The sequence below is a fragment of the Puntigrus tetrazona genome, chromosome 20 (genome assembly GCF_018831695.1).
Source record: "Puntigrus tetrazona isolate hp1 chromosome 20, ASM1883169v1, whole genome shotgun sequence".
NCBI lineage: Eukaryota > Metazoa > Chordata > Actinopteri > Cypriniformes > Cyprinidae > Puntigrus > Puntigrus tetrazona.
In genome coordinates, this window is record NC_056718.1 from 2,234,228 (window position 1) to 2,257,878 (window position 23,651).

General features: G+C 42.3%; 3 non-coding genes across 3 annotated transcripts; all 3 read left to right on the plus strand.

The window, feature by feature from the left end:
• Positions 1-3,299: 3,299 nt before the first annotated feature.
• Positions 3,300-3,374, plus strand: trnag-gcc. Its single transcript has one exon. It is a non-coding gene; the product is annotated as a tRNA-Gly (tRNA).
• A 16,079-nt stretch (positions 3,375-19,453) lies between these two features.
• Positions 19,454-19,527, plus strand: trnag-gcc. Its single transcript has one exon. It is a non-coding gene; the product is annotated as a tRNA-Gly (tRNA).
• Positions 19,528-21,879: 2,352 nt separating this feature from the next.
• trnag-gcc lies at positions 21,880-21,954 on the plus strand. The gene has a single exon. It is a non-coding gene; the product is annotated as a tRNA-Gly (tRNA).
• Positions 21,955-23,651: the final 1,697 nt, after the last annotated feature.

Below are 23,651 nucleotides of genomic sequence, written 5' to 3' on the forward strand. Positions count from 1 at the left end.
CTCTTCTTAACACTAAAGCATGTTTTGCTTAAGGGACTTTCGTCTTCCTTTTCAGTCACGTGATTCATCAGTCTGTCAACGAGCTGCTTTGGGAGCTCCTGTTTACTGCTTGGTCCATCTCATAACGACCTACAGATAAGAGCTGAAAACAGCTATACCTGTGCTTAGGATTGTAAAACAATGGACTAACAGAAACAGAGACAACCTTACAAACCTGTTTCTCTCTCACCTTTGGGACTGTCTTTGAAGCTGCTGCCACAGAAGCGGTAACATCATATATCAGTTTCTGTGAGGACATATACATTCCTACCAGGACTTATTTAACTTATAACAACGACAAACCATGGTTCACTGGTAAATGAGCGTGCTGTTCTCTGAAATGAGGTTTCCTTTTTCAGAATTATTAGTCTTTAAAACTCTTCTTAGCAGCTAAAGCATGTTTTGCTAAAGGGACTTCTCTCTTCCTTTTCGGTCACGTGACTCATCAGTCTGTCAATTAGCTGCTTTGGGAGCTCCTGTTTACTGCTTGGTTCCTCTCATAACGACCTACAGATAAGAGCTGAAAACAGCTATACCTGTGCTTAGGATTGTAAAACAATGGTCTAACAGAAACAGAGACAAACTTACAAACCTGTTTCTCTCTCACCTTTGGGACTGTCTTTGAAGCTGCTGCCACAGAAGCGGTAACATCATATATCAGTTTCTGTGAGGAAATATACATTCCTACCAGGACTTATTTAACTTATAACAACGACAAACCATGGTTCACTGGTAAATGAGCGTGCTGTTCTCCAGCAGGGTTCGCTTCCCAAAATACACAGACTGAGCGGAGTGTCTTTCAGGAGTTTGACTCTAGCACAATGGCACACCCCGCCCACGTGGCGGTCCTTGGTGGTTCAGTGGTAGAATTCTCGCCTGCTGCCACGCAGAGACCGGGTTCGATTCGGCCAATGCTGGCAAAACCATTGCCTATGCAGTGGCGGACGAGAACACAACCTGGTTTAGCTCTCCTTAAAATTGAACCTGAAATTAAGTTCTACTCATAAAATACCTGCGAATGTCATTTTTTTTTTAATTTAACATTGGTCAATAATACCTTCCTGATAGAGACTGGAAGAATTCTCGCCTGCCACCACATGGGAAACCCGTTACCGATTCGGCCAATTAAAAAAAAAGGTTACCATTATTTCAGAATTGTGAGTCTTTAAAACTCTTCTTAACACTAAAGCATGTTTTGTAAGGGACTTTCGTCTTCCTTTTCAGTCACGTGATTCATCAGTCTGTCAACGAGCTGCTTTGGGAGCTCCTGTTTACTGCTTGGTCCATCTCATAACGACCTACAGATAAGAGCTGAAAACAGCTATACCTGTGCTTAGGATTGTAAAACAATGGACTAACAGAAACAGAGACAACCTTACAAACCTGTTTCTCTCTCACCTTTGGGACTGTCTTTGAAGCTGCTGCCACAGAAGCGGTAACATCATATAATCAGTTTCTGTGAGGACATATGCATTCCTACCAGGACTTATTTAACTTATAACAACGACAAACCATGGTTCACTGGTAAATGAGCGTGCTGTTCTCTGAAATGAGGTTTCCTTTTTCAGAATTATTAGTCTTTAAAACTCTTCTTAACGCTAAAGCATGTTTTGCTAAAGGGACTTCTCTCTTCCTTTTCGGTCACGTGACTCATCAGTCTGTCAATTAGCTGCTTTGGGAGCTCCTGTTTACTACTTGGTTCCTCTCATAACGACCTACAGATAAGAGCTGAAAACAGCTATACCTGTGCTTAGGATTGTAAAACAATGGTCTAACAGAAACAGAGACAAACTTACAAACCTGTTTCTCTCTCACCTTTGGGACTGTCTTTGAAGCTGCTGCCACAGAAGCGGTAACATCATATATCAGTTTCTGTGAGGAAATATACATTCCTACCAGGACTTATTTAACTTATAACAACGACAAACCATGGTTCACTGGTAAATGAGCATGCTGTTCTCCAACGGGGTTCGCTTCCCAAAATACACAGACTGAACGGAGTGTCTTTCAGGGGTTTGACTCTAGCACAATGGCACACCCGCCCACGTGGCGGTCCTTGGTGGTTCAGTGGTAGAATTCTCGCCTGCCACGCGGGAGACCGGGTTCGATTCGGCCAATGCTGGCAGAACCATTGCCTATGCAGTGGCGGGACGAGAACACAACCTGGTTTAGCTCTCCTTAAAATTGAACCTGAAATTAAGTTCTACTCATAAAATACCTGCGAATGTCATTTTTTTTTTTTTAATTTAACATTGGTCAATAATACCTTCCTGATAGAGACTGGAAGAATTCTCGCCTGCCACACGGGAACCCGTTACCGATTCCAGGCTAATTAAAAAAAAAAAGGTTACCATTATTTCAGAATTGTGAGTCTTTAAAACTCTTCTTAACACTAAAGCATGTTTTGCTTAAGGAACTTTCGTCTTCCTTTTCAGTCACGTGATTCATCAGTCTGTCCAACGAGCTGCTTTGGGAGCTCCTGTTTACTGCTTGGTCCATCTCATAACGACCTACAGATAAGAGCTGAAAACAGCTATACCTGTGCTTAGGATTGTAAAACAATGGACTAACAGAAACAGAGACAACCTTACAAACCTGTTTCTCTCTCACCTTTGGGACTGTCTTTGAAGCTGCTGCCACAGAAACGGTAACATCATATAATCAGTTTCTGTGAGGACATATGCATTCCTACCAGGACTTATTTAACTTATAACAACGACAAACCATGGTTCACTGGTAAATGAGCGTGCTGTTCTCTGAAATGAGGTTTCCTTTTTTCAGAATTATTAGTCTTTAAAACTCTTCTTAACGCTAAAGCATGTTTTGCTAAAGGGACTTCTCTCTTCCTTTTCGGTCACGTGACTCATCAGTCTGTCAATTAGCTGCTTTGGGAGCTCCTGTTTACTGCTTGGTTCCTCTCATAACGACCTACAGATAAGAGCTGAAAACAGCTATACCTGCTTAGGATTGTAAAACAATGGTCTATGAAACAGAGACAAACTTACAAACCTGTTTCTCTCTCACCTTTGGGACTGTCTTTGAAGCTGCTGCCACAGAAACGGTAACATCATATATCAGTTTCTGTGAGGAAATATGCATTCCTACCAGGACTTATTTAACTTATAACAACGACAAACCATGGTTCACTGGTAAATGAGCGTGCTGTTCTCCAGCGGGGTTTCGCTTCCCAAAATACACAGACTGAACGGAGTGTCTTTCAGGGGTTTGACTCTAGCACAATGGCACACCCCGCCCACGTGGCGGTCCTTGGTGGTTCAGTGGTAGAATTCTCGCCTGCCACGCGGGAGACCCGGGTTCGATTCCCGGCCAATGCTGGCAAAACCATTGCCTATGCAGTGGCGGACGAGAACACAACCTGGTTTAGCTCTCCTTAAAATTGAACCTGAAATTAAGTTCTACTCATAAAATACCTGCGAATGTCATTGTTTTTTTAATTTAACATTGGTCAATAATACCTTCCTGATAGAGACTGGAAGAATTCTCGCCTGCCACACGGGAAACCCGTTACCGATTCCCGGCCAATTAAAAAAAAAAGGTTACCATTATTTCAGAATTGTGAGTCTTTAAAACTCTTCTTAACACTAAAGCATGTTTTGTAAGGGACTTTCGTCTTCCTTTTCAGTCACGTGATTCATCAGTCTGTCAACGAGCTGCTTTGGGAGCTCCTGTTTACTGCTTGGTCCATCTCATAACGACCTACAGATAAGAGCTGAAAACAGCTATACCTGTGCTTAGGATTGTAAAACAATGGACTAACGAAACAGAGACAACCTTACAAACCTGTTTCTCTCTCACCTTTGGGACTGTCTTTGAAGCTGCTGCCACAGAAACGGTAACATCATATATCAGTTTCTGTGAGGACATATGCATTCCTACCAGGACTTATTTAACTTATAACAACGACAAACCATGGTTCACTGGTAAATGAGCGTGCTGTTCTCTGAAATGAGGTTTCCTTTTTCCAAATTATTAGTCTTTAAAACTCTTCTTAGCGCTAAAGCATGTTTTGCTAAAGGGACTTCTCTCTCTTCCTTTTCGGTCACGTGACTCATCAGTCTGTCCAATTAGCTGCTTTGGGAGCTCCTGTTTTACTGCTTGGTTCCTCTCATAACGACCTACAGATAAGAGCTGAAAACAGCTATACCTGTGCTTAGGATTGTAAAACAATGGTCTAATGAAACAGAGACAAACTTACAAACCTGTTTCTCTCTCACCTTTGGGACTGTCTTTGAAGCTGCTGCCACAGAAAGCGGTAACATCATATATCAGTTTCTGTGAGGACATGGTCATTCCTACCAGGACTTATTTAACTTATAACAACGACAAACCATGGTTCACTGGTAAATGAGCGTGCTGTTCTCTGAAATGAGGTTTCCTTTTTTTCAGAATTGTTAGTCTTTAAAACTCTTCTTAACACTAAAGCATGTTTTGCTAAAGGGACTTCTCTCTTCCTTTTCAGTCACGTGACTCATCAGTCTGTCAATTAGCTGCTTTGGGAGCTCCTGTTTACTGCTTGGTTCCTCTCATAACGACCTACAGATAAGAGCTGAAAACAGCTATACCTGTGCTTAGGATTGTAAAACAATGGACTAACGAAACAGAGACAAACTTACAAACCTGTTTCTCTCTCACCTTTGGGACTGTCTTTGAAGCTGCTGCCACAGAAAGCGGTAACATCATATATCAGTTTCTGTGAGGACATATGCATTCCTACCAGGACTTATTTAACTTATAACAACGACAAACCATGGTTCACTGGTAAATGAGCGTGCTGTTCTCTGAAATGAGGTTTCCTTTTTTCAGAATTATTAGTCTTTAAAACTCTTCTTAAAGCTAAAGCATGTTTTGCTAAAGGGACTTCTCTCTTCCTTTTCGGTCACGTGACTCATCAGTCTGTCAATTAGCTGCTTTGGGAGCTCCTGTTTACTGCTTGGTTCCTCTCATAACGACCTACAGATAAGAGCTGAAAACAGCTATACCTGTGCTTAGGATTGTAAAACAATGGTCTAACAGAAACAGAGACAAACTTACAAACCTGTTTCTCTCTCACCTTTGGGACTGTCTTTGAAGCTGCTGCCACAGAAGCGGTAACATCATATATCAGTTTCTGTGAGGAAATATCACATTCCTACCAGGACTTATTTAACTTATAACAACGACAAACCATGGTTCACTGGTAAATGAGCATGCTGTTCTCCAGCGAGGTTCGCTTCCCAAAATACACAGACTGAGCGGAGTGTCTTTCAGAGTTTGACTCTAGCACAATGGCACACCCGCCCACGTGGCGGTCCTTGGTGGTTCAGTGGTAGAATTCTCGCCTGCCACGCGGGAGACCGGGTTCGATTCGGCCAATGCTGGCAAAACCATTGCCTATGCAGTGGCGGACGAGAACACAACCTGGTTTAGCTCTCCTTAAAATTGAACCTGAAATTAAGTTCTACTCATAAAATACCTGCGAATGTCATTGTTTTTTTTTAATTTAACATTGGTCAATAATACCTTCCTGATAGAGACTGGAAGAATTCTCGCCTGCCACCACGGGAAACCCGTTACGATTCGGCCAATTAAAAAAAAAAGGTTACCATTATTTCAGAATTGTGAGTCTTTAAAACTCTTCTTAACACTAAAGCATGTTTTGTAAGGGACTTTCGTCTTCCTTTTCAGTCACGTGATTCATCAGTCTGTCAACGAGCTGCTTTGGGAGCTCCTGTTTACTGCTTGGTCCATCTCATAACGACCTACAGATAAGAGCTGAAAACAGCTATACCTGTGCTTAGGATTGTAAAACAATGGACTAACAGAAACAGAGACAACCTTACAAACCTGTTTCTCTCTCACCTTTGGGACTGTCTTTGAAGCTGCTGCCACAGAAGCGGTAACATCATATAATCAGTTTCTGTGAGGACATATGCATTCCTACCAGGACTTATTTAACTTATAACAACGACAAACCATGGTTCACTGGTAAATGAGCGTGCTGTTCTCTGAAATGAGGTTTCCTTTTTTCAGAATTATTAGTCTTTAAAACTCTTCTTAGCGCTAAAGCATGTTTTGCTAAAGGGACTTCTCTCTTCCTTTTCGGTCACGTGACTCATCAGTCTGTCAATTAGCTGCTTTGGGAGCTCCTGTTTACTGCTTGGTTCCTCTCATAACGACCTACAGATAAGAGCTGAAAACAGCTATACCTGTGCTTAGGATTGTAAAACAATGGTCTAACAGAAACAGAGACAAACTTACAAACCTGTTTCTCTCTCACCTTTGGGACTGTCTTTGAAGCTGCTGCCACAGAAGCGGTAACATCATATATCAGTTTCTGTGAGGAAATATACATTCCTACCAGGACTTATTTAACTTATAACAACGACAAACCATGGTTCACTGGTAAATGAGCATGCTGTTCTCCAATGAGGGGTTCGCTTCCCAAAATACACAGACTGAGCGGAGTGTCTTTCAGGGGTTTGACTCTAGCACAATGGCACACCCGCCCACGTGGCGGTCCTTGGTGGTTCAGTGGTAGAATTCTCGCCTGCCGCGGAGACCGGGTTCGATTCGGCCAATGCTGGCAGAACCATTGCCTATGCAGTGGCGGCGGACGAGAACACAACCTGGTTTAGCTCTCCTTAAAATTGAACCTGAAATTAAGTTCTACTCATAAAATACCTGCGAATGTCATTTTTTTTTTAATTTAACATTGGTCAATAATACCTTCCTGATAGAGACTGGAAGAATTCTCGCCTGCCACACGGGAAACCCGTTACGATTCGGCCAATTAAAAAAAAAGGTTACCATTATTTCAGAATTGTGAGTCTTTAAAACTCTTCTTAACACTAAAGCATGTTTTGCTTAAGGAACTTTCGTCTTCCTTTTCAGTCACGTGATTCATCAGTCTGTCCAACGAGCTGCTTTGGGAGCTCCTGTTTACTGCTTGGTCCATCTCATAACGACCTACAGATAAGAGCTGAAAACAGCTATACCTGTGCTTAGGATTGTAAAACAATGGACTAACGAAACAGAGACAACCTTACAAACCTGTTTCTCTCTCACCTTTGGGACTGTCTTTGAAGCTGCTGCCACAGAAAGCGGTAACATCATATAATCAGTTTCTGTGAGGACATATGCATTCCTACCAGGACTTATTTAACTTATAACAACGACAAACCATGGTTCACTGGTAAATGAGCGTGCTGTTCTCTGAAATGAGGTTTCCTTTTTCAGAATTATTAGTCTTTAAAACTCTTCTTAGCGCTAAAGCATGTTTTGCTAAAGGGACTTCTCTCTTCCTTTTCGGTCACGTGACTCATCAGTCTGTCAATTAGCTGCTTTGGGAGCTCCTGTTTACTGCTTGGTTCCTCTCATAACGACCTACAGATAAGAGCTGAAAACAGCTATACCTGTGCTTAGGATTGTAAAACAATGGTCTAATGAAACAGAGACAAACTTACAAACCTGTTTCTCTCTCACCTTTGGGACTGTCTTTGAAGCTGCTGCCACAGAAAGCGGTAACATCATATATCAGTTTCTGTGAGGAAATATGCATTCCTACCAGGACTTATTTAACTTATAACAACGACAAACCATGGTTCACTGGTAAATGAGCATGCTGTTCTCCAACGAGGTTCGCTTCCCAAAATACACAGACTGAGCGGAGTGTCTTTCAGAGTTTGACTCTAGCACAATGGCACACCCGCCCACGTGGCGGTCCTTGGTGGTTCAGTGGTAGAATTCTCGCCTGCCACGCGGGAGACCGGGTTCGATTCGGCCAATGCTGGCAGAACCATTGCCTATGCAGTGGCGGACGAGAACACAACCTGGTTTAGCTGTCCTTAAAATTGAACCTGAAATTAAGTTCTACTCATAAAATACCTGCGAATGTCATTGTTTTTTTAATTTAACATTGGTCAATAATACCTTCCTGATAGAGACTGGAAGAATTCTCAGCCTGCCACCGGGGAACCCGTTACCGATTCCTAGCCAATTAAAAAAAAAAAAAGGTTACCATTATTTCAGAATTGTGAGTCTTTAAAACTCTTCTTAACACTAAAGCATGTTTTGCTTAAGGGACTTTCGTCTTCCTTTTCAGTCACGTGATTCATCAGTCTGTCAACGAGCTGCTTTGGGAGCTCCTGTTTACTGCTTGGTCCATCTCATAACGACCTACAGATAAGAGCTGAAAACAGCTATACCTGTGCTTAGGATTGTAAAACAATGGACAAACGAAACAGAGACAACCTTACAAACCTGGTTCTCTCTCACCTTTGGGACTGTCTTTGAAGCTGCTGCCACAGAAACGGTAACATCATATAATCAGTTTCTGTGAGGACATATGCATTCCTACCAGGACTTATTTAACTTATAACAACGACAAACCATGGTTCACTGGTAAATGAGCGTGCTGTTCTCTGAAATGAGGTTTCCTTTTTCAGAATTATTAGTCTTTAAAACTCTTCTTAGCGCTAAAGCATGTTTTGCTAAAGGGACTTCTCTCTTCCTTTTCGGTCACGTGACTCATCAGTCTGTCCAATTAGCTGCTTTGGGAGCTCCTGTTTACTGCTTGGTTCCTCTCATAACGACCTACAGATAAGAGCTGAAAACAGCTATACCTGTGCTTAGGATTGTAAAACAATGGTCTAACAGAAACAGAGACAAACTTACAAACCTGTTTCTCTCTCACCTTTGGGACTGTCTTTGAAGCTGCTGCCACAGAAGCGGTAACATCATATATCAGTTTCTGTGAGGAAATATACATTCCTACCAGGACTTATTTAACTTATAACAACGACAAACCATGGTTCACTGGTAAATGAGCATGCTGTTCTCCAACGGGGTTCGCTTCCCAAAATACACAGACTGAGCGGAGTGTCTTTCAGGAGTTTGACTCTAGCACAATGGCACACCCGCCCACGTGGCGGTCCTTGGTGGTTCAGTGGTAGAATTCTCGCCTGCCACGCGGGAGACCGGGTTCGATTCGGCCAATGCTGGCAAAACCATTGCCTATGCAGTGGCGGACGAGAACACAACCTGGTTTAGCTCTCCTTAAAATTGAACCTGAAATTAAGTTCTACTCATAAAATACCTGCGAATGTCATTGTTTTTTTAATTTAACATTGGTCAATAATACCTTCCTGATAGAGACTGGAAGAATTCTCGCCTGCCACACGGGAAACCCGTTACGATTCCGGCCAATTAAAAAAAAAAAAAGGTTACCATTATTTCAGAATTGTGAGTCTTTAAAACTCTTCTTAACACTAAAGCATGTTTTGCTTAAGGGACGTTCGTCTTCCTTTTCAGTCACGTGATTCATCAGTCTGTCCAACGAGCTGCTTTGGGAGCTCCTGTTTACTGCTTGGTCCATCTCATAACGACCTACAGATAAGAGCTGAAAACAGCTATACCTGTGCTTAGGATTGTAAAACAATGGACTAATGAAACAGAGACAACCTTACAAACCTGTTTCTCTCTCACCTTTGGGACTGTCTTTGAAGCTGCTGCCACAGAAGCGGTAACATCATATAATCAGTTTCTGTGAGGACATATGCATTCCTACCAGGACTTATTTAACTTATAACAACGACAAACCATGGTTCACTGGTAAATGAGCGTGCTGTTCTCTGAAATGAGGTTTCCTTTTTTCAGAATTATTAGTCTTTAAAACTCTTCTTAACGCTAAAGCATGTTTTGCTAAAGGGACTTCTCTCTTCCTTTTCGGTCACGTGACTCATCAGTCTGTCAATTAGCTGCTTTGGGAGCTCCTGTTTACTGCTTGGTTCCTCTCATAACGACCTACAGATAAGAGCTGAAAACAGCTATACCTGTGCTTAGGATTGTAAAACAATGGTCTAACAGAAACAGAGACAAACTTACAAACCTGTTTCTCTCTCACCTTTGGGACTGTCTTTGAAGCTGCTGCCACAGAAGCGGTAACATCATATATCAGTTTCTGTGAGGAAATATGCATTCCTACCAGGACTTATTTAACTTATAACAACGACAAACCATGGTTCACTGGTAAATGAGCATGCTGTTCTCCAGCGAGGTTCGCTTCCCAAAATACACAGACTGAGCGGAGTGTCTTTCAGGAGTTTGACTCTCTAGCACAATGGCACACCCCCCCACGTGGCAGTCCTTGGTGGTTCAGTGGTAGAATTCTCGCCTGCCACGCGGGAGACCGGGTTCGATTCGGCCAATGCTGGCAGAACCATTGCCTATGCAGTGGCGGACGAGAACACAACCTGGTTTAGCTCTCCTTAAAATTGAACCTGAAATTAAGTTCTACTCATAAAATACCTGCGAATGTCATTGTTTTTTTAATTTAACATTGGTCAATAATACCTTCCTGATAGAGACTGGAAGAATTCTGCGCCTGCCACACGGGAAACCCGTTACGATTCCAGCCAATTAAAAAAAAAGGTTACCATTATTTCAGAATTGTGAGTCTTTAAAACTCTTCTTAACACTAAAGCATGTTTTGTAAGGGACGTTCGTCTTCCTTTTCAGTCACGTGATTCATCAGTCTGTCCAACGAGCTGCTTTGGGAGCTCCTGTTTACTGCTTGGTCCATCTCATAACGACCTACAGATAAGAGCTGAAAACAGCTATACCTGTGCTTAGGATTGTAAAACAATGGACTAACAGAAACAGAGACAACCTTACAAACCTGTTTCTCTCTCACCTTTGGGACTGTCTTTGAAGCTGCTGCCACAGAAGCGGTAACATCATATAATCAGTTTCTGTGAGGACATATGCATTCCTACCAGGACTTATTTAACTTATAACAACGACAAACCATGGTTCACTGGTAAATGGCGTGCTGTTCTCTGAAATGAGGTTTCCTTTTTTCAGAATTATTAGTCTTTAAAACTCTTCTTAACGCTAAAGCATGTTTTGCTAAAGGGACTTCTCTCTTCCTTTTCGGTCACGTGACTCATCAGTCTGTCAATTAGCTGCTTTGGGAGCTCCTGTTTACTGCTTGGTTCCTCTCATAACGACCTACAGATAAGAGCTGAAAACAGCTATACCTGTGCTTAGGATTGTAAAACAATGGTCTAATGAAACAGAGACAAACTTACAAACCTGTTTCTCTCTCACCTTTGGGACTGTCTTTGAAGCTGCTGCCACAGAAGCGGTAACATCATATATCAGTTTCTGTGAGGAAATATACATTCCTACCAGGACTTATTTAACTTATAACAACGACAAACCATGGTTCACTGGTAAATGAGCATGCTGTTCTCCAACGAGGTTCGCTTCCCAAAATACACAGACTGAGCGGGTGTCTTTCAGGGTTTGACTCTAGCACAATGGCACACCCGCCCACGTGGCGGTCCTTGGTGGTTCAGTGGTAGAATTCTCGCCTGCCACGCGGGAGACCGGGTTCGATTCGGCCAATGCTGGCAGAACCATTGCCTATGCAGTGGCGGGCGAGAACACAACCTGGTTTAGCTCTCCTTAAAATTGAACCTGAAATTAAGTTCTACTCATAAAATACCTGCGAATGTCATTGTTTTTTTTTAATTTAACATTGGTCAATAATACCTTCCTGATAGAGACTGGAAGAATTCTCGCCTGCCACACGGAAACCGTTACGATTCGGCCAATTAAAAAAAAAAGGTTACCATTATTTCAGAATTGTGAGTCTTTAAAACTCTTCTTAACACTAAAGCATGTTTTGCTTAAGGAACTTTCGTCTTCCTTTTCAGTCACGTGATTCATCAGTCTGTCCAACGAGCTGCTTTGGGAGCTCCTGTTTACTACTTGGTCCATCTCATAACGACCTACAGATAAGAGCTGAAAACAGCTATACCTGTGCTTAGGATTGTAAAACAATGGACTAATGAAAACAGAGACAACCTTACAAACCTGTTTCTCTCTCACCTTTGGGACTGTCTTTGAAGCTGCTGCCACAGAAACGGTAACATCATATAATCAGTTTCTGTGAGGACATATGCATTCCTACCAGGACTTATTTAACTTATAACAACGACAAACCATGGTTCACTGGTAAATGAGCGTGCTGTTCTCTGAAATGAGGTTTCCTTTTTTCAGAATTATTAGTCTTTAAAACTCTTCTTAACGCTAAAGCATGTTTTTGCTAAAGGGACTTCTCTCTTCCTTTTCGGTCACGTGACTCATCAGTCTGTCAATTAGCTGCTTTGGGAGCTCCTGTTTACTGCTTGGTTTCCTCTCATAACGACCTACAGATAAGAGCTGAAAACAGCTATACCTGTGCTTAGGATTGTAAAACAATGGTCTAACAGAAACAGAGACAAACTTACAAACCTGTTTCTCTCTCACCTTTGGGACTGTCTTTGAAGCTGCTGCCACAGAAGCGGTAACATCATATATCAGTTTCTGTGAGGAAATATGCATTCCTACCAGGACTTATTTAACTTATAACAACGACAAACCATGGTTCACTGGTAAATGAGCATGCTGTTCTCCAACGGGGTTCGCTTCCCAAAATACACAGACTGAACGGAGTGTCTTTCAGGAGTTTGACTCTAGCACAATGGCACACCCCGCCCACGTGGCGGTCCTTGGTGGTTCAGTGGTAGAATTCTCGCCTGCCACGCGGGAGACCGGGTTCGATTCGGCCAATGCTGGCAGAACCATTGCCTATGCAGTGGCGACGAGAACACAACCTGGTTTAGCTCTCCTTAAAATTGAACCTGAAATTAAGTTCTACTCATAAAATACCTGCGAATGTCATTTTTTTTTTTAATTTAACATTGGTCAATAATACCTTCCTGATAGAGACTGGAAGAATTCTCGCCTGCCACCACGGGAAACCCGTTACGATTCGGCCAACCAAAAAAAAAGGTTACCATTATTTCAGAATTGTGAGTCTTTAAAACTCTTCTTAACACTAAAGCATGTTTTGCTTAAGGGACGTTCGTCTTCCTTTTCAGTCACGTGATTCATCAGTCTGTCCAACGAGCTGCTTTGGGAGCTCCTGTTTACTGCTTGGTCCATCTCATAACGACCTACAGATAAGAGCTGAAAACAGCTATACCTGTGCTTAGGATTGTAAAACAATGGACTAACGAAACAGAGACAACCTTACAAACCTGTTTCTCTCTCACCTTTGGGACTGTCTTTGAAGCTGCTGCCACAGAAGCGGTAACATCATATAATCAGTTTCTGTGAGGACATATGCATTCCTACCAGGACTTATTTAACTTATAACAACGACAAACCATGGTTCACTGGTAAATGAGCGTGCTGTTCTCTGAAATGAGGTTTCCTTTTTTCAGAATTATTAGTCTTTAAAACTCTTCTTAACGCTAAAGCATGTTTTGCTAAAGGGACTTCTCTCTTCCTTTTCGGTCACGTGACTCATCAGTCTGTCAATTAGCTGCTTTGGGAGCTCCTGTTTACTGCTTGGTTCCTCTCATAACGACCTACAGATAAGAGCTGAAAACAGCTATACCTGTGCTTAGGATTGTAAAACAATGGTCTAATGAAACAGAGACAAACTTACAAACCTGTTTCTCTCTCACCTTTGGGACTGTCTTTGAAGCTGCTGCCACAGAAACGGTAACATCATATATCAGTTTCTGTGAGGAAATATCACATTCCTACCAGGACTTATTTAACTTATAACAACGACAAACCATGGTTCACTGGTAAATGAGCATGCTGTTCTCCAGCAGGGTTCGCTTCCCAAAATACACAGACTGAGCGGAGTGTCTTTCAGGGGTTTGACTCTAGCACAATGGCACACCCGCCCACGTGGCGGTCCTTGGTGGTTCAGTGGTAGAATTCTCGCCTGCCACGCGGGAGACCGGGTTCGATTCGGCCAATGCTGGCAAAACCATTGCCTATGCAGTGGCGGACGAGAACACAACCTGGTTTAGCTGTCCTTAAAATTGAACCTGAAATTAAGTTCTACTCATAAAATAGCTGCGAATGTCATTTTTTTTTTTAATTTAACATTGGTCAATAATACCTTCCTGATAGAGACTGGAAGAATTCTCGCCTGCCACCACGGGAAACCCGTTACCGATTCGGCCAATTAAAAAAAAAAGGTTACCATTATTTCAGAATTGTGAGTCTTTAAAACTCTTCTTAACACTAAAGCATGTTTTGCTAAGGGACTTTCGTCTTCCTTTTCAGTCACGTGATTCATCAGTCTGTCCAACGAGCTGCTTTGGGAGCTCCTGTTTACTGCTTGGTCCATCTCATAACGACCTACAGATAAGAGCTGAAAACAGCTATACCTGTGCTTAGGATTGTAAAACAATGGACTAACGAAACAGAGACAACCTTACAAACCTGTTTCTCTCTCACCTTTGGGACTGTCTTTGAAGCTGCTGCCACAGAAGCGGTAACATCATATAATCAGTTTCTGTGAGGACATATGCATTCCTACCAGGACTTATTTAACTTATAACAACGACAAACCATGGTTCACTGGTAAATGAGCGTGCTGTTCTCTGAAATGAGGTTTCCTTTTTCAGAATTATTAGTCTTTAAAACTCTTCTTAACGCTAAAGCATGTTTTGCTAAAGGGACTTCTCTCTTCCTTTTCGGTCACGTGACTCATCAGTCTGTCAATTAGCTGCTTTGGGAGCTCCTGTTTACTGCTTGGTTCCTCTCATAACGACCTACAGATAAGAGCTGAAAACAGCTATACCTGTGCTTAGGATTGTAAAACAATGGTCTAACAGAAACAGAGACAAACTTACAAACCTGTTTCTCTCTCACCTTTGGGACTGTCTTTGAAGCTGCTGCCACAGAAAGCGGTAACATCATATATCAGTTTCTGTGAGGAAATATGCATTCCTACCAGGACTTATTTAACTTATAACAACGACAAACCATGGTTCACTGGTAAATGAGCGTGCTGTTCTCCAGCGGGTTAAGCTTCCCAAAATACACAGACTGAGCGGAGTGTCTTTCAGGAGTTTGACTCTAGCACAATGGCACACCCGCCCACGTGGCGGTCCTTGGTGGTTCAGTGGTAGAATTCTCGCCTGCCACGCGGGAGACCGGGTTCGATTCGGCCAATGCTGGCAGAACCATTGCCTATGCAGTGGCGGACGAGAACACAACCTGGTTTAGCTGTCCTTAAAATTGAACCTGAAATTAAGTTCTACTCATAAAATACCTGCGAATGTCATTGTTTTTTTAATTTAACATTGGTCAATAATACCTTCCTGATAGAGACTGGAAGAATTCTCGCCTGCCCACTGGGGAAACCCGTTACCGATTCGGCCAATTAAAAAAAAAAGGTTACCATTATTTCAGAATTGTGAGTCTTTAAAACTCTTCTTAACACTAAAGCATGTTTTGCTAAAGGGACGTTCGTCTTCCTTTTCAGTCACGTGATTCATCAGTCTGTCAACGAGCTGCTTTGGGAGCTCCTGTTTACTGCTTGGTCCCTCTCATAACGACCTACAGATAAGAGCTGAAAACAGCTATACCTGTGCTTAGGATTGTAAAACAATGGACTAACAGAAACAGAGACAACCTTACAAACCTGTTTCTCTCTCACCTTTGGGACTGTCTTTGAAGCTGCTGCCACAGAAAGCGGTAACATCATATATCAGTTTCTGTGAGGAAATATGCATTCCTACCAGGACTTATTTAACTTATAACAACGACAAACCATGGTTCACTGGTAAATGAGCGTGCTGTTCTCTGAAATGAGGTTTCCTTTTTCAGCTTAGTCCAAAATACACAAACTGTTTTGCTAAAGGGTGTCTTTCAGGGTTTGACTCTAGCACAATGCTTGGTTCCTCTCATAACGACCTACGTAAGAGCTGAAAACAGCTATCCTTGGTGGTTCAGTGGTAGAATTCTCGCCTGCCACGCAGGGAGACCGGGTTCGATTCGGCCAATGCTGGCAGAACCATTGCCTATGCAGTGGCGGCTGCGAGAACACAACCTGGTTAAAGCTGTCCTTAAAATTGAACCTGAAATTAAGTTCTACTCATAAAATACCTGCGAATGTCATTGTTTTTTTAATTTAACATTGGTCAATAATACCTTCCTGATAGAGACTGGAAGAATTCTGCCTGCCACTGGGAAACCCGTTACCGATTCGGCCAATTAAAAAAAAAAGGTTACCATTATTTCAGAATTGTGAGTCTTTAAAACTCTTCTTAACACTAAAGCATAGCATGTTTTGCTTAAGGAACTTTCGTCTTCCTTTTCAGTCACGTGATTCATCAGTCTGTCCAACGAGCTGCTTTGGGAGCTCCTGTTTACTGCTTGGTCCATCTCATAACGACCTACAGATAAGAGCTGAAAACAGCTATACCTGTGCTTAGGATTGTAAAACAATGGACTAACGAAACAGAGACAACCTTACAAACCTGTTTCTCTCTCACCTTTGGGACTGTCTTTGAAGCTGCTGCCACAGAAAGCGGTAACATCATATATATCAGTTTCTGTGAAGACATATGCATTCCTACCAGGACTTATTTAACTTATAACAACGACAAACCATGGTTCACTGGTAAATGAGCGTGCTGTTCTCTGAAATGAGGTTTCCTTTTTTTCAGAATTATTAGTCTTTAAAACTCTTCTTAACGCTAAAGCATGTTTTGCTAAAGGGACTTCTCTCTTCCTTTTCGGTCACGTGACTCATCAGTCTGTCAATTAGCTGCTTTGGGAGCTCCTGTTTACTGCTTGGTTCCTCTCATAACGACCTACAGATAAGAGCTGAAAACAGCTATACCTGTGCTTAGGATTGTAAAACAATGGTCTAACGAAACAGAGACAAACTTACAAACCTGTTTCTCTCTCACCTTTGGGACTGTCTTTGAAGCTGCTGCCACAGAAACGGTAACATCATATATCAGTTTCTGTGAGGAAATATGCATTCCTACCAGGACTTATTTAACTTATAACAACGACAAACCATGGTTCACTGGTAAATGAGCGTGCTGTTCTCCAGCAGGGTTCGCTTCCCAAAATACACAGACTGAGCGGAGTGTCTTTCAGAGTTTGACTCTAGCACAATGGCACACCCCGCCCACGTGGCGGTCCTTGGTGGTTCAGTGGTAGAATTCTCGCCTGCCGCGGGAGACCGGGTTCGATTCGGCCAATGCTGGCAAAACCATTGCCTATGCAGTGGCGGACGAGAACACAACCTGGTTTAGCTCTCCTTAAAATTGAACCTGAAATTAAGTTCTACTCATAAAATACCTGCGAATGTCATTGTTTTTTTTTTTTAATTTAACATTGGTCAATAATACCTTCCTGATAGAGACTGGAAGAATTCTGCGCCTGCCCACGGGAACCCGTTACGATTCGGCCAATTAAAAAAAAGGTTACCATTATTTCAGAATTGTGAGTCTTTAAAACTCTTCTTAACACTAAAGCATGTTTTGCTTAAGGAACTTTCGTCTTCCTTTTCAGTCACGTGATTCATCAGTCTGTCCAACGAGCTGCTTTGGGAGCTCCTGTTTACTGCTTGGTCCATCTCATAACGACCTACAGATAAGAGCTGAAAACAGCTATACCTGTGCTTAGGATTGTAAAACAATGGACTAACGAAACAGAGACAACCTTACAAACCTGTTTCTCTCTCACCTTTGGGACTGTCTTTGAAGCTGCTGCCACAGAAGCGGTAACATCATATAATCAGTTTCTGTGAGGGACATATACATTCCTACCAGGACTTATTTAACTTATAACAACGACAAACCATGGTTCACTGGTAAATGAGCGTGCTGTTCTCTGAAATGAGGTTTCCTTTTTCAGAATTATTAGTCTTTAAAACTCTTCTTAACGCTAAAGCATGTTTTGCTAAAGGGACTTCTCTCTTCCTTTTCGGTCACGTGACTCATCAGTCTGTCAATTAGCTGCTTTGGGAGCTCCTGTTTACTGCTTGGTTCCTCTCATAACGACCTACAGATAAGAGCTGAAAACAGCTATACCTGTGCTTAGGATTGTAAAACAATGGTCTCTATGAAACAGAGACAAACTTACAAACCTGTTTCTCTCTCACCTTTGGGACTGTCTTTGAAGCTGCTGCCACAGAAAGCGGTAACATCATATATCAGTTTCTGTGAGGAAATATGCATTCCTACCAGGACTTATTTAACTTATAACAACGACAAACCATGGTTCACTGGTAAATGAGCATGCTGTTCTCCAAGCGGGGTTCGCTTCCCAAAATACACAGACTGAGCGGAGTGTCTTTCAGGGTTTGACTCTAGCACAATGGCACACCCCGCCCACGTGGCGGTCCTTGGTGGTTCAGTGGTAGAATTCTCGCCTGCCAGCGGGAGACCGGGTTCGATTCGGCCAATGCTGGCAGAACCATTGCCTATGCAGTGGGGACGAGAACACAACCTGGTTTAGCTCTCCTTAAAATTGAACCTGAAATTAAGTTCTACTCATAAAATACCTGCGAATGTCATTTGTTTTTTTAATTTAACATTGGTCAATAATACCTTCCTGATAGAGACTGGAAGAATTCTCGCCTGCCACTGGGAAACCCGTTACCGATTCGGCCAATTAAAAAAAAAAGGTTACCATTATTTCAGAATTGTGAGTCTTTAAAACTCTTCTTAACACTAAAGCATGTTTTGTAAGGGACTTTCGTCTTCCTTTTCAGTCACGTGATTCATCAGTCTGTCCAACGAGCTGCTTTGGGAGCTCCTGTTTACTGCTTGGTCCATCTCATAACGACCTACAGATAAGAGCTGAAAACAGCTATACCTGTGCTTAGGATTGTAAAACAATGGACTAACGAAACAGAGACAACCTTACAAACCTGTTTCTCTCTCACCTTTGGGACTGTCTTTGAAGCTGCTGCCACAGAAGCGGTAACATCATATAATCAGTTTCTGTGAGGACATATGCATTCCTACCAGGACTTATTTAACTTATAACAACGACAAACCATGGTTCACTGGTAAATGAGCGTGCTGTTCTCTGAAATGAGGTTTCCTTTTTCAGAATTATTAGTCTTTAAAACTCTTCTTAACGCTAAAGCATGTTTTGCTAAAGGGACTTCTCTCTTCCTTTTCGGTCACGTGACTCATCAGTCTGTCAATTAGCTGCTTTGGGAGCTCCTGTTTACTGCTTGGTTCCTCTCATAACGACCTACAGATAAGAGCTGAAAACAGCTATACCTGTGCTTAGGATTGTAAAACAATGGTCTAATGAAACAGAGACAAACTTACAAACCTGTTTCTCTCTCACCTTTGGGACTGTCTTTGAAGCTGCTGCCACAGAAGCGGTAACATCATATATCAGTTTCTGTGAGGAAATATGCATTCCTACCAGGACTTATTTAACTTATAACAACGACAAACCATGGTTCACTGGTAAATGAGCATGCTGTTCTCCAACGGGGTTCGCTTCCCAAAATACACAGACTGAACGGAGTGTCTTTCAGGGGTTTGACTCTAGCACAATGGCACACCCCGCCCACGTGGCGGTCCTTGGTGGTTCAGTGGTAGAATTCTCGCCTGCCACGCGGGAGACCGGGTTCGATTCCCGGCCAATGCTGGCAGAACCATTGCCTATGCAGTGGCGGACGAGAACACAACCTGGTTTAGCTGTCCTTAAAATTGAACCTGAAATTAAGTTCTACTCATAAAATACCTGCGAATGTCATTGTTTTTTTTTTTAATTTAACATTGGTCAATAATACCTTCCTGATAGAGACTGGAAGAATTCTCGCCTGCCACACGGGAAACCCGTTACCGATTCCCGGCCAATTAAAAAAAAAAGGTTACCATTATTTCAGAATTGTGAGTCTTTAAAACTCTTCTTAACACTAAAGCATGTTTTGCTTAAGGGACATTCGTCTTCCTTTTCAGTCACGTGATTCATCAGTCTGTCCAACGAGCTGCTTTGGGAGCTCCTGTTTACTGCTTGGTCCATCTCATAACGACCTACAGATAAGAGCTGAAAACAGCTATACCTGTGCTTAGGATTGTAAAACAATGGACTAACAGAAACAGAGACAACCTTACAAACCTGTTTCTCTCTCACCTTTGGGACTGTCTTTGAAGCTGCTGCCACAGAAAGCGGTAACATCATATAATCAGTTTCTGTGAGGACATATGCATTCCTACCAGGACTTATTTAACTTATAACAACGACAAACCATGGTTCACTGGTAAATGAGCGTGCTGTTCTCTGAAATGAGGTTTCCTTTTTCAGAATTATTAGTCTTTAAAACTCTTCTTAGCGCTAAAGCATGTTTTGCTAAAGGGACTTCTCTCTTCCTTTTCGGTCACGTGACTCATCAGTCTGTCAATTAGCTGCTTTGGGAGCTCCTGTTTACTGCTTGGTTCCTCTCATAACGACCTACAGATAAGAGCTGAAAACAGCTATACCTGTGCTTAGGATTGTAAAACAATGGTCTAACAGAAACAGAGACAAACTTACAAACCTGTTTCTCTCTCACCTTTGGGACTGTCTTTGAAGCTGCTGCCACAGAAAGCGGTAACATCATATATCAGTTTCTGTGAGGAAATATGCATTCCTACCAGGACTTATTTAACTTATAACAACGACAAACCATGGTTCACTGGTAAATGAGCGTGCTGTTCTCCAGCGGGGTTCGCTTCCCAAAATACACAGACTGAGCGGAGTGTCTTTCAGGAGTTTGACTCTAGCACAATGGCACACCCCCCACGTGGCGGTCCTTGGTGGTTCAGTGGTAGAAATTCTCGCCTGCCACGCGGGAGACCGGGTTCGATTCGGCCAATGCTGGCAGAACCATTGCCTATGCAGTGGCGGACGAGAACACAACCTGGTTTAGCTGTCCTTAAAATTGAACCTGAAATTAAGTTCTACTCATAAAATACCTGCGAATGTCATTTTTTTTTTTTTTTAATTTAACATTGGTCAATAATACCTTCCTGATAGAGACTGGAAGAATTCTCGCCTGCCACACGGGAAACCCGTTACGATTCCGGCCAATTAAAAAAAAAAAGGTTACCATTATTTCAGAATTGTGAGTCTTTAAAACTCTTCTTAACACTAAAGCATGTTTTGTAAGGAACTTTCGTCTTCCTTTTCAGTCACGTGATTCATCAGTCTGTCAACGAGCTGCTTTGGGAGCTCCTGTTTACTGCTTGGTCCATCTCATAACGACCTACAGATAAGAGCTGAAAACAGCTATACCTGTGCTTAGGATTGTAAAACAATGGACTAACGAAACAGAGACAACCTTACAAACCTGTTTCTCTCTCACCTTTGGGACTGTCTTTGAAGCTGCTGCCACAGAAGCGGTAACATCATATAATCAGTTTCTGTGAGGACATATGCATTCCTACCAGGACTTATTTAACTTATAACAACGACAAACCATGGTTCACTGGTAAATGAGCGTGCTGTTCTCTGAAATGAGGTTTCCTTTTTCAGAATTATTAGTCTTTAAAACTCTTCTTAACGCTAAAGCATGTTTTGCTAAAGGGACTTCTCTCTTCCTTTTCAGTCACGTGACTCATCAGTCTGTCAATTAGCTGCTTTGGGAGCTCCTGTTTACTGCTTGGTTCCTCTCATAACGACCTACAGATAAGAGCTGAAAACAGCTATACCTGTGCTTAGGATTGTAAAACAATGGTCTAACAGAAACAGAGACAAACTTACAAACCTGTTTCTCTCTCACCTTTGGGACTGTCTTTGAAGCTGCTGCCACAGAAGCGGTAACATCATATATCAGTTTCTGTGAGGAAATATACATTCCTACCAGGACTTATTTAACTTATAACAACGACAAACCATGGTTCACTGGTAAATGAGCATGCTGTTCTCCAGCGGGGTTTCGCTTCCCAAAATACACAGACTGAACGGAGTGTCTTTCAGGGGTTTGACTCTAGCACAATGGCACACCCCGCCCACGTGGCGGTCCTTGGTGGTTCAGTGGTAGAATTCTCGCCTGCCACGCGGGAGACCCGGGTTCGATTCCCGGCCAATGCTGGCAAAACCATTGCCTATGCAGTGGCGGACGAGAACACAACCTGGTTTAGCTCTCCTTAAAATTGAACCTGAAATTAAGTTCTACTCATAAAATACCTGCGAATGTCATTGTTTTTTTTTTTAATTTAACATTGGTCAATAATACCTTCCTGATAGAGACTGGAAGAATTCTCGCCTGCCACACGGGAACCCGTTACCGATTCCCGGCCAATTAAAAAAAAAAGGTTACCATTATTTCAGAATTGTGAGTCTTTAAAACTCTTCTTAACACTAAAGCATGTTTTGCTTAAGGGACGTTCGTCTTCCTTTTCAGTCACGTGATTCATCAGTCTGTCCAACGAGCTGCTTTGGGAGCTCCTGTTTACTGCTTGGTCCATCTCATAACGACCTACAGATAAGAGCTGAAAACAGCTATACCTGTGCTTAGGATTGTAAAACAATGGACTAACGAAACAGAGACAACCTTACAAACCTGTTTCTCTCTCACCTTTGGGACTGTCTTTGAAGCTGCTGCCACAGAAACGGTAACATCATATAATCAGTTTCTGTGAGGACATATGCATTCCTACCAGGACTTATTTAACTTATAACAACGACAAACCATGGTTCACTGGTAAATGAGCGTGCTGTTCTCTGAAATGAGGGTTTCTTTTTTCAGAATTATTAGTCTTTAAAACTCTTCTTAACGCTAAAGCATGTTTTGCTAAAGGGACTTCTCTCTTCCTTTTCGGTCACGTGACTCATCAGTCTGTCAATTAGCTGCTTTGGGAGCTCCTGTTTACTGCTTGGTTCCTCTCATAACGACCTACAGATAAGAGCTGAAAACAGCTATACCTGTGCTTAGGATTGTAAAACAATGGTCTAACATGAAACAGAGACAAACTTACAAACCTGTTTCTCTCTCACCTTTGGGACTGTCTTTGAAGCTGCTGCCACAGAAAGCGGTAACATCATATATCAGTTTCTGTGAGGATATACATTCCTACCAGGACTTATTTAACTTATAACAACGACAAACCATGGTTCACTGGTAAATGAGCGTGCTGTTCTCTGAAATGAGGTTTCCTTTTTTCAGAATTATTAGTCTTTAAAACTCTTCTTAACGCTAAAGCATGTTTTGCTAAAGGGACTTCTCTCTTCCTTTTCGGTCACGTGACTCATCAGTCTGTCAATTAGCTGCTTTGGGAGCTCCTGTTTACTGCTTGGTTCCTCTCATAACGACCTACAGATAAGAGCTGAAAACAGCTATACCTGTGCTTAGGATTGTAAAACAATGGTCTAAGTTGAAACAGAGACAAACTTACAAACCTGTTTCTCTCTCACCTTTGGGACTGTCTTTGAAGCTGCTGCCACAGAAACGGTAACATCATATATCAGTTTCTGTGAGGAAATATGCATTCCTACCAGGACTTATTTAACTTATAACAACGACAAACCATGGTTCACTGGTAAATGAGCGTGCTGTTCTCCAACGGGGTTAGCTTCCCAAAATACACAGACTGAGCGGAGTGTCTTTCAGGGTTTGACTCTAGCACAATGGCACACCCGCCCACGTGGCTGTCCTTGGTGGTTCAGTGGTAGAATTCTCGCCTGCCGCTGAGACCGGGTTCGATTCGGCCAATGCTGGCAAAACCATTGCCTATGCAGTGGCGGACGAGAACACAACCTGGTTTAGCTGTCCTTAAAATTGAACCTGA